This window comes from Solanum lycopersicum, chromosome 4 (genome assembly GCF_036512215.1).
Source record: "Solanum lycopersicum chromosome 4, SLM_r2.1".
Lineage (NCBI taxonomy): Eukaryota > Viridiplantae > Streptophyta > Magnoliopsida > Solanales > Solanaceae > Solanum > Solanum lycopersicum.
This window is the reverse complement of record NC_090803.1, coordinates 29,940,200-29,949,625: the sequence shown is the minus strand read 5'-3', so window position 1 is coordinate 29,949,625 and position 9,426 is coordinate 29,940,200.

Genomic DNA, 9,426 nt, shown 5'->3' with positions numbered 1-9,426 from the left:
AACAAATGTCCCTTACAACCTAACTCCAAACAACTCTGTAATTCGACATGATAATCTGAGAAACTTCTCAATGTTAGCCCAATTCAAGAACGCCATCAAATTCAAGAATATATGTCAAGAACATCAAACTTCCAAACTCATTTAGGATGAATTCGAGCTTGAATAATCATGTTTGGCACGTGGGGAAACAAACTCAATGTTATGAATGTCTCACATACCTTGTAGGATCAATTCCTTGGTGAAATCCACAATCAAATGGCATGATCTTGATGAATCTAGACCTTTTCTTCTCCTTTTTCCTATGTTCTCTTTTCTCCAAACCCTAACGTGAATTTCGAATTGACGAAACTGATCTAATTCTTATTTCACCCTAATTAAACTCCAAAAAGTTGAAATAAAATAAGACGGTATGACAAACACCATAATACCCTCAAAAATTTTGATTGAAATTTTCATATTTGAACGACAAACCTTCAAATGGACATAACTTACGCATACAATCTCGGAATATCGCAAACTCGCGGCGTTGGAAAGAATATTCCAAGATCCTTCCTAATTTTTCTGCAAATACACCAAAATCATATTTATCTAGGAAATATGGTCGTCTTAATCCAACCAAAAACTCAACTTAACACACTGACAAATTTCCAAAATTTTATATTCTTTCCAAAAATACCAAGTTCCAATTTTTAAATTCTTCCTAGTTATTTCAATTATCGAGATGTTACAATATATCCCCTCAGGAACATTTGTCTTTGAATAAGAATAATCTTACTAGTATAAGAGTGTAACATCAAACATTCAACTCAAACATCCAACAAGCAATGGAAATACAACATGCCCCTATTACATTAAATAGTACTAAAGAAAGAATTAGTACATGTAATTTCTCCAGATTATAAGAGATGTGAATATATCTTCTTCATATACTCCTCAACCTCCCAAGTAGCTTCCTCAATGAACTGATTTATCCAAAGAGCTTTGAGTGATGCAACACCCTGAGTCCTTATCTTTCGAACTTGGTGGTCCAAAATCTGAACCGGAATCTCTACATAAGATAAGGTATCCTCGATCCAATATCTTCCGTTGGAATGATCAATAAAGGATCACCCATGCACTTCTTCACCATGGAGATGTGAAATACCCGATGAACTATTGATAACCCTTGTGGTAATCCAACTCGCAAGTTATATTACCAAGCCTTTTTGATATTATTTAAGGGCCAACATACCAGGGACTAAGCTTCCCCTTTTGACCAAATCTCATAACGCCCTTCATGGGTGAAACTCTAAGATATACCCAATAATCTACTGTAAAACCTAACTCGCTTCTCTTAACATCTACATAGGATTTCTAGTGACTCTGCACTGTTTTCAACCATTCTTGAATCATTTTCACCTTATGCATATCTTGATGAACTAAATGAGGTCCTATCAATCCAACTTCACTAACTTCAAACCATCCAATAGGAGATTTGCATCTTCTCCGATAAAGAGCTTTGAAAAGAGTCACCAGGATGCTAGAGTTGAAACTATAATTTTTTTAAGACTTAGTGACAGGTCGGTGATCATACCAACTTCTCTTGAAGTCACCCACACAAGCCATCAACATATACTCTAAGGTCTGAATAGTGCATTCTGCTTCCCCATCTTCCTGAGGATGAATGGCAGTACTTAAGTTTACCTTTGACCCCAAGCCTTTCTGGAATGACTTCCCAAATTTGGCAGTAAATTGTGCACATGTGTCTCAAATAATTGAGACTGAAACCCCATGAAGTCTTAACACCTCTTGAATAAAAATCATAACATAATCTTATGTTGAATAGGTAGTCTTTACTGGCAAAAAATCGTCTTATTTGGTCCTGCAATCTACAATCACCCAAATAGAATCATGTTGCCTAGATACCTTGGAAAACTTGTGATGAAATCCATATTAATAATCTCCAACTTCCATATTGGAAGTTCTATATTCAGAGGCAAACCACAGGGACTTTGCGAGCTATTTTAACTTGTTGACAATTTGGACACTTTGCTACAAATGTTGCAATGCCCTTCTTCATGCTACTACACCAATAAACTTCCCTCATGTCGCGATACCTCCTTGTGAAACCCGGATGAATGGAATATCTAGAGCTATGAGATTCCTCCATGATCCTCTCTTGGAGTTCATCCACCCTTGGTACACAGAATCTACCTCGATACCTCAATACACCATCTTCCCCTTGTTCAAAATCAATTACTTTTTGCTTGTGAACATTTGCCTTCAATTCAAGCAATATAGGTTCTTGGTCTTGCTTCTCTTTTACATATGACAATAATGATTATTCAGCCCCATCCATCAACATACTCATCCTTCTATGGAATTCATTAGGTGATCTCCAAGGTACGCAAGTGTATCCACATCGTTTGCTAGTTCTTTCTTCTTTTCCTCAAAATGGGTGGTACTACCATAAACAACTTGCTCAAGACATCAACAACAACATTAGCCTTACCTGAGTGGTAAAGAATACTCATGTCGTAATCCTTGAGTAATTCTAACAACCTCCTTATGTATCTAATTAAAAAAAAAATTCAAACAAAGCTCGAATTCTAAAAAAGAGTTTACCCGACGAGTCAGTAGATTTGTCGCAGCTCTTCTAGACCTTCCTTCTGGTTGTGATAGTTTTTTATAGAAAAATAAAAGTTCAAGAGACAAATATTTTTTTTTTCAATTCAAAGAAAGACCATTCCTAACTATTATCGTTATTAGTTAGAGTACAAATATGTTACTTTCAAAAATATGATATTTACAACCAAAAAGATAAAGGTCATTCATGACTATATTTAGTCTAAAGTTAGAGAATTAGAAACCCAATTTATTACAAAAATATTATTTTTACAAATAAAATACAAAATACAAACTAACTAAACAAAATTGCTTCTAGTACATATCTAGAAGATCTTCCATCCTCTAATTCCATACAGACCTTTGGTATTTTAAGGAGCGGTATAAATTTTTATACAATATAATTCCACAGATGTTGAATCCATATAGACCCTCAGTAAAACAAATACGCAAGAGGGAGCATGAATCCACTAACATTGTCGCTATTAACCTCCTTCTAGGACTAGTATTGCCCATTCTTGAGAAATTGTCCTTTGTTAAAAAAAATGAGGTTTATAGCCTTTTGAGCATGGACTCTCTCTCCGTGCACCTTAAGTTAACATGCGCCAGCCATGGGTAAGAGAGCTCGAGGTCCATCTTTGAAGGCTATCATGGTGAATGAAGCTCAGGAAAGTTTAGCAGCAGCTCAGCAGGGTGAACAATATACTCGACTCACAAAGAACACAATCCAATTCAATGAAACAGTAACACTAGTTCTTGAGAGGGGAGAAACAATTACATCAAAAAATATGGGCATTTTGATTCTAGATCTATGGCCTTTAACTTTCGTCTGTCATCATTGTATGAAGCCAAGATAAACCCCATAGTGGTTTTAGTGACTGATAGGTATAGTAATAAAGGCTTCCTAGTGTTGTAGGAACTATAATGAAAGTATTCTTTTATTTTGTTAAAAGCTTTCTGTTCATCCCATTTTCCTGCGAATTTTGTGTTTCAGCTCGCAAGTCGTTATACAAGAGAAACTCAAAGTCTGATGGGACTCCATAAGGAGAGAATAATCATCTTGGGTGGAAGGGGAGGCCTGGTTTTATTTTACTTAGGCCAAGGAATCTCCCCTCTACACTTCCGGGAAAAGTCTCTTCCATTTTTTGGGGACTTTTCCATCAGTCCTCGTCACTATTTTGCTTTTTATAAAACATAGTGTCAGTATAACTTACTTTACACGGTAGGAGTAGGTATCTCAAATCTTTCCACTGGAGATTTAAACCAGGAATAGGTCAGGGGGCTTGCTCATTCACAATTATTACCACAAGAAAGTCCTATATCTAAAGGGGCTTATGCTCTCCACGGAGATACCTTGCAGCCTATGAAGGATCAGAAACTTTGGAAGGAACCTTAAGAGGGTTTGGAAACATCTGCCAAAAGCAGTAGGAAAGCATGGGTTGAAGAAGGGGAGGAGATGATAGATCTAGTTAGGAAGATTTTTATATGGGACAATTTTGATAGTGGGAAAATAATAAATGTTGAATTTATGTTGGAGTATATTGTACTGTTAAATCAGGGTAAGTCTGCTTATGTAGAAATTGAAATTGATAATATCAGTGCTGAGATAGAATATTGGAAGAATTCAGTAGTTTGCTATGTGTTGGGTGCACACCCACCATTTGATGTAGTTAAAGGATATGTGCAGAGAATTTGAAAAAAACAAGGTATAAATAAGATTGTGGTGCCAAAGAATGGAGTTGTATTGATTCGATTTGACACATAAAGGGGAGGGTGGGGGGGGGGGACTTATGTATTTCAAGAAGGAATTTACCACTTTGATAGTAAACCATTCATTGTCAAGGCTTGGGATTCGGATATGGATTTCTCGAGGGAACAGTTGCATACGGTTCCTACTTGGATAAAATTTCCAGGACTAGATTTTAAATAATGGAGTCCTAAAGGATTGAGAAATTGGGTAGCATTATCGGGAAGCCTCTTATGGTGTACCAAAATATTGAAAGGAAAATTGGATTGAACTTTGCGAGACTGATGTAGAGCTAGATATGGTTTCACACCTTCCAGAAATCATTATGTTCAAGAATGAAAAAGGACAGCCTATAGAACAAAAGGTGAGTTATGAATGGAAAGCTACCTTGTGTAAATACTGCACGAAATATGGGCATTCTAAAGTGGTCTGTAGGAAGAAGAATAAAACATAAGCTGAGAAGAAGCAAGTTCAATCAACCGTGTAGGAGAAGAATACTAAGCAAGTGATGTAAGAACAATGTAACGATAGGAATGTAACACTACATACCGAAAAGGAAGATAAGCAGCAATCTGGTAATGAGCAACAGGGGAAAATGTTAAGAAGGCAGCATCACAAGTACAAGGATTAGAAGTTTGGATAACACCAAGAAGATTGGCTTGAGTATATCAGCAAAAAGAAGTTGCTAGCTGCTAAAAAACATAGAAATGGATAAATACGGGGAGGAAATATATGAGGAGAGCAACCTCATTCCAAATATTGGGGATGGTTAGTCTTCTTAGCTGCAATGTAAGAGGCCTGAATGGCATGAATAAACAAAGGAGTTTAAGCTCCTTGTAATAAAAAAAGAAGTTGGTTTGATAGGAATACTGGAAACAAAACTAAAAAAGAATTGTACCGACGAAATTGTTGAGAATATGTTGGGGGATGGTAATAAATACATGATTTCGACCGCCATTATAATGGAAGAATTGTTGTTATTTGGAGACCAAATTAATATTCAGAAAATATAGTGAATATAAATATCCAAATAGTAACATGTGAAGTTGAGTACATACCAAAGAAAATAAACTTTCTAGTGTCTTTTGTGTATACTTTTAACATCAGAGAAGAGATGGAAGAACTATGGACATCTATACAGGCACTACATAGGACAAACATGAAGCCATGGTTAATTTTTGGGGATTCTTATTATGCACTTTTGGAAAGGATAGGAGTTAATCTTGAATCTTTGACAGAGGTAGTGGACTTCGCAAAATGTGTGGAAGAATGTGGTCTGACTCAACTGCCTCATCAAGGTAACCGTTACATTTGGAGTAACAAAGGAATTACTGAAGATAGAGTATATTCAAAAATAGATTGGGCCCTAATTAATGATGAATGGATAATTAATATGCCATAAAGCAAGACCACACTTATGCCTGTAGGAATATATGACCATTGTGTAATCAAGCTTGATCTGGTAGATGAGAGGAGAAGGAAGCACAACTCTTTTTTTTATCGCAATGTTTGGGGGAAACTGCCTCAATCCCAGGAATTTGTAAAGGATGGACGGTAAGTACAAATCCACGGGTGCAAAATGATACAAGTCGTGATGAAACTGAAACTGCTAAATAGAAGGTTGAAGGGACTACACTATCATTAATTGGGGGCTTATGAAAGGTATTAGATCAGAACAGAGAAATGTTGAAGAAGGCTCAGCAAAAGTTACAAGAGCAGCCTCTAAATAATATTTTTCAGACAGTGAAAAGAGAAACATATGCAAAATTTAAACAAAGCTCCTATTTAGCAGAATTAAACTTGCAGCAGCAAAGCAAAGTGAAATGGTTGAAGCTAGGGAATGATAATAATAGATATTTTTTCTCTATGATCAAGCATAGAAGGTTTATGTCAGCTACCACTAAACTGAGGGATATACAGGGGCAATGGAAGACTGATCCTGAAAGCATAGCTCAGATCATTGTAAACTACTATAAAAAACACTTAGGAGAGAAAGCAAAAATAAAGTGAAAGCAATAAGGGGGTTTTACACAATGGACCTGTATTGAACATATATCAACAAATGCAACTGTTGGAACATTTAAAGGGGAATGATGGGAAACACATTACGTTTAATATTGATCACAATAAGAATCAATACCATGATGGGTATGGTAGTGGATTCTTTAAACAAGATTGAAGTATAGTAGGAAGTGACATAACTGAAGTTGTATTGGAGTTCTTTCAGACTAGGCTACTATTGAGGTAACTGAATGCAACTAATTCTTTCATTCCAAAGGTAGAGGCGCCAGACCAGGAGGTCACTTTAGACCTATTGCACGTTGTAATGTAATTAAAAAAATTATCTCCAAAATTATTTTTAGTTGGCTAAACGATGTTGTGAATCATATAGTATCTGAGAACCAAGATGTATTTGTGCAACAAAGGTCAATGGTGCATAATATCTTTTTATTTCATGATTTATTGAAACACTATAATAGGAAGACCTCTCCTAGATATTTGATTAATATAGACCTACGAAAGGCATATGAAATAAGTAGGTTGGGAATTCTCAGAGGAAGCTATGAGAGGGTTTGGATTTCCAGAAAGATTCATTGATTGGATCATGGTATGTGTGTCAACAACCAAATTCACTATGAAACTCAATGGAGAGGGATATATTTTGAAGGAAACAGAGGACTGAGGAAAGGAGACCCTATCTCCCCTCCCCTCTTTGTGCTAACTATGGAATACCTATCAAGACTGCTCAGAAGTATGAGTCGTTTTCTAGATTTCAAGTTCCACCCTATGTACAAAGCTCTTCAAATGAAACATGTAGTGATTGTAGATGATCTAATGATATTTATAAAGGAGATACTTAATCTGTTACAAGAGTAAAGGAAGCATTAGTCCATTTCAGTACTGCTACTAGACTGGTGGTAAACATGGAAAATCCAACATGTTTTGTGCAGGGATTAATTGGCAGGTGCTTACACAACTTTTTGAGAATCCTTGATTTACACAGGGTTTATTTCCAATGAGATACTTGGGGCTTCCATTAGATTTAAGAGATGGGGTTAACTTGAATGTTATCATCTAGTCGACAAGTTTACAACTAGGATTTGGAGTCTCTCTTCTAAAAGAAATTCCTATGTTGGGAGGCTTCAAGTTGTTCTGGCTGTCTTGTTTTCAATTCAAAATATCTAGGGCTCAGTCTTCATACTCCTCAAAGTGTTGTTAAGGAGGTTCATAGGAATTGCAGAGAATTTCTGTGTGGTGGCAGTGAAGGGAAAAGGAAAATATCATTGGTTTCTTGGTAAAAGTTGTGCTCTCCTGAGAGGCAAGGTGCTTTGAACATCAAAGGATGTGGGAATTGGAATGTGGCCATTGTAGGCAAATTAATATGACAATCTGCTTTGAATACCGTCATTGTGGGTTAAATGGTTTCATGGGATTTACATCAAATCAGATACATTTTGGGACCATAAGGCACCAGTAGATAGTAGTTGGCATTGGAGGAAAAGAAACTCTCTTAAGCACAAATGAAGATCCGGTATACGCAAAGAAAATACACCCTTGCAGTGATTGGACAATACTCCATTACAAGTGGCTATATTGATCTTATAGGAAATCAAGCAAACCTGGAGGTAGCAGAATTAGTGTGGAACTTTGTATCACTGCTAAGGCAGAGGTTTATTATGTGGCTAACAATGCAAAATAAAACTGCTTACAAATGATAGACTGTTGAGTATGAACATTCAGGTAGATGATATGAAATGTTGCATGTGTCAAGCTGCACTGTTAGAGAAAAGCAGTCACTTGTTTGTGGAATGTGAGTATGTTGTCAAAGTGAGAGATACATTAGTACAATTATCGAAAATTTTAGCTACACTGGAGCTGATCAAATTAAAACACTGGAGGAGGCTTAAAAAAATAACTGATAGTTGTTGTTTTGGGAGCAATGGCATATCAAATACGGAAAGTAAGGAATCGGAAACTGTAAGTTTTTTTGGTTTGGGTCGCCCATATGGATCGACCCAACCCGATCCAACCCATTATTGTTCTTTCTTATTAAAAAAAGGGAAGAAGATAAATATTAATTTTTAAGAGGGGTGGAAACAGTTACGTAGTAACTGTTTCAACGTTAATATTCTCACCTTTTTAAATTAAGTAATTTTTTTTCTTTTCATTCACACAAAAAAGGAGAAATAGTAAGAACAACAAAAATTCTGAAGACTTAGACTAAAGACAAAATAAAAAGTATTTCGTGGTTAAACACTATCTTTGTTTCCTAATGTTTCAAAGAATGATTTGGAGAAAATCATTCATTTCGTGATTTTCATTCCGCTACAACAAATAAAAGGTACATAAATTTTGTACCAAACATTGATTAAATTTTTTCATTGGTATCACAGTCACAGTTAAATGCTCCATGATATTGTAGTATTTGTTGAAATTAAAACTATGGTGAAGTTATATTCATATGTATGAAAAAATTGAATTTGATTGTAAATTTAATAATATGCCTTCAATACTTCAACTTGCTATTATGATAATGAAGTGTCTTTTATTCATTTTTGGGAAAACAATCAGTTTTTTTTTTCTCTGTCGTGGATGAAGGAAAGGATGGAGAATAATATTTTTTTCTTTGGCGTGAATGAAGCATTTTCGCTTATGTTTGTTTTCTTTTTGAAGTTTTTAATTTAAATATACAGTTGAAAAGGAGAAAGAGTTTGAGTTGGATAAGCGCTAGAAAAAATTCAAATTTTATTTCTATGTTAATAATTTTTTAAAAATAAATGGCAGAGAGACAATCATACTCTTTTTTATTAAGGATTAAAAAAAGGAAAAAAATGGCCCCACACTTTTTATTCAAATTAACGTGTTTTTTTTCTTTCCTTTCTTTTGACTTTTTGTCTTTTTCTATTAAGATTAAAAAAAAAAGATGGTCCTACTATACAAATAAATAGAAAAAGAAAAAGAGAGTTTCTTTTGTCCTTTTCTGTTAAGGATTAAAAAGAAAAAGAAAAATAAGATGGTCCAATTAGTGTATAACACAATACTAAAACAATAAATCATTCTATAACATATGAACA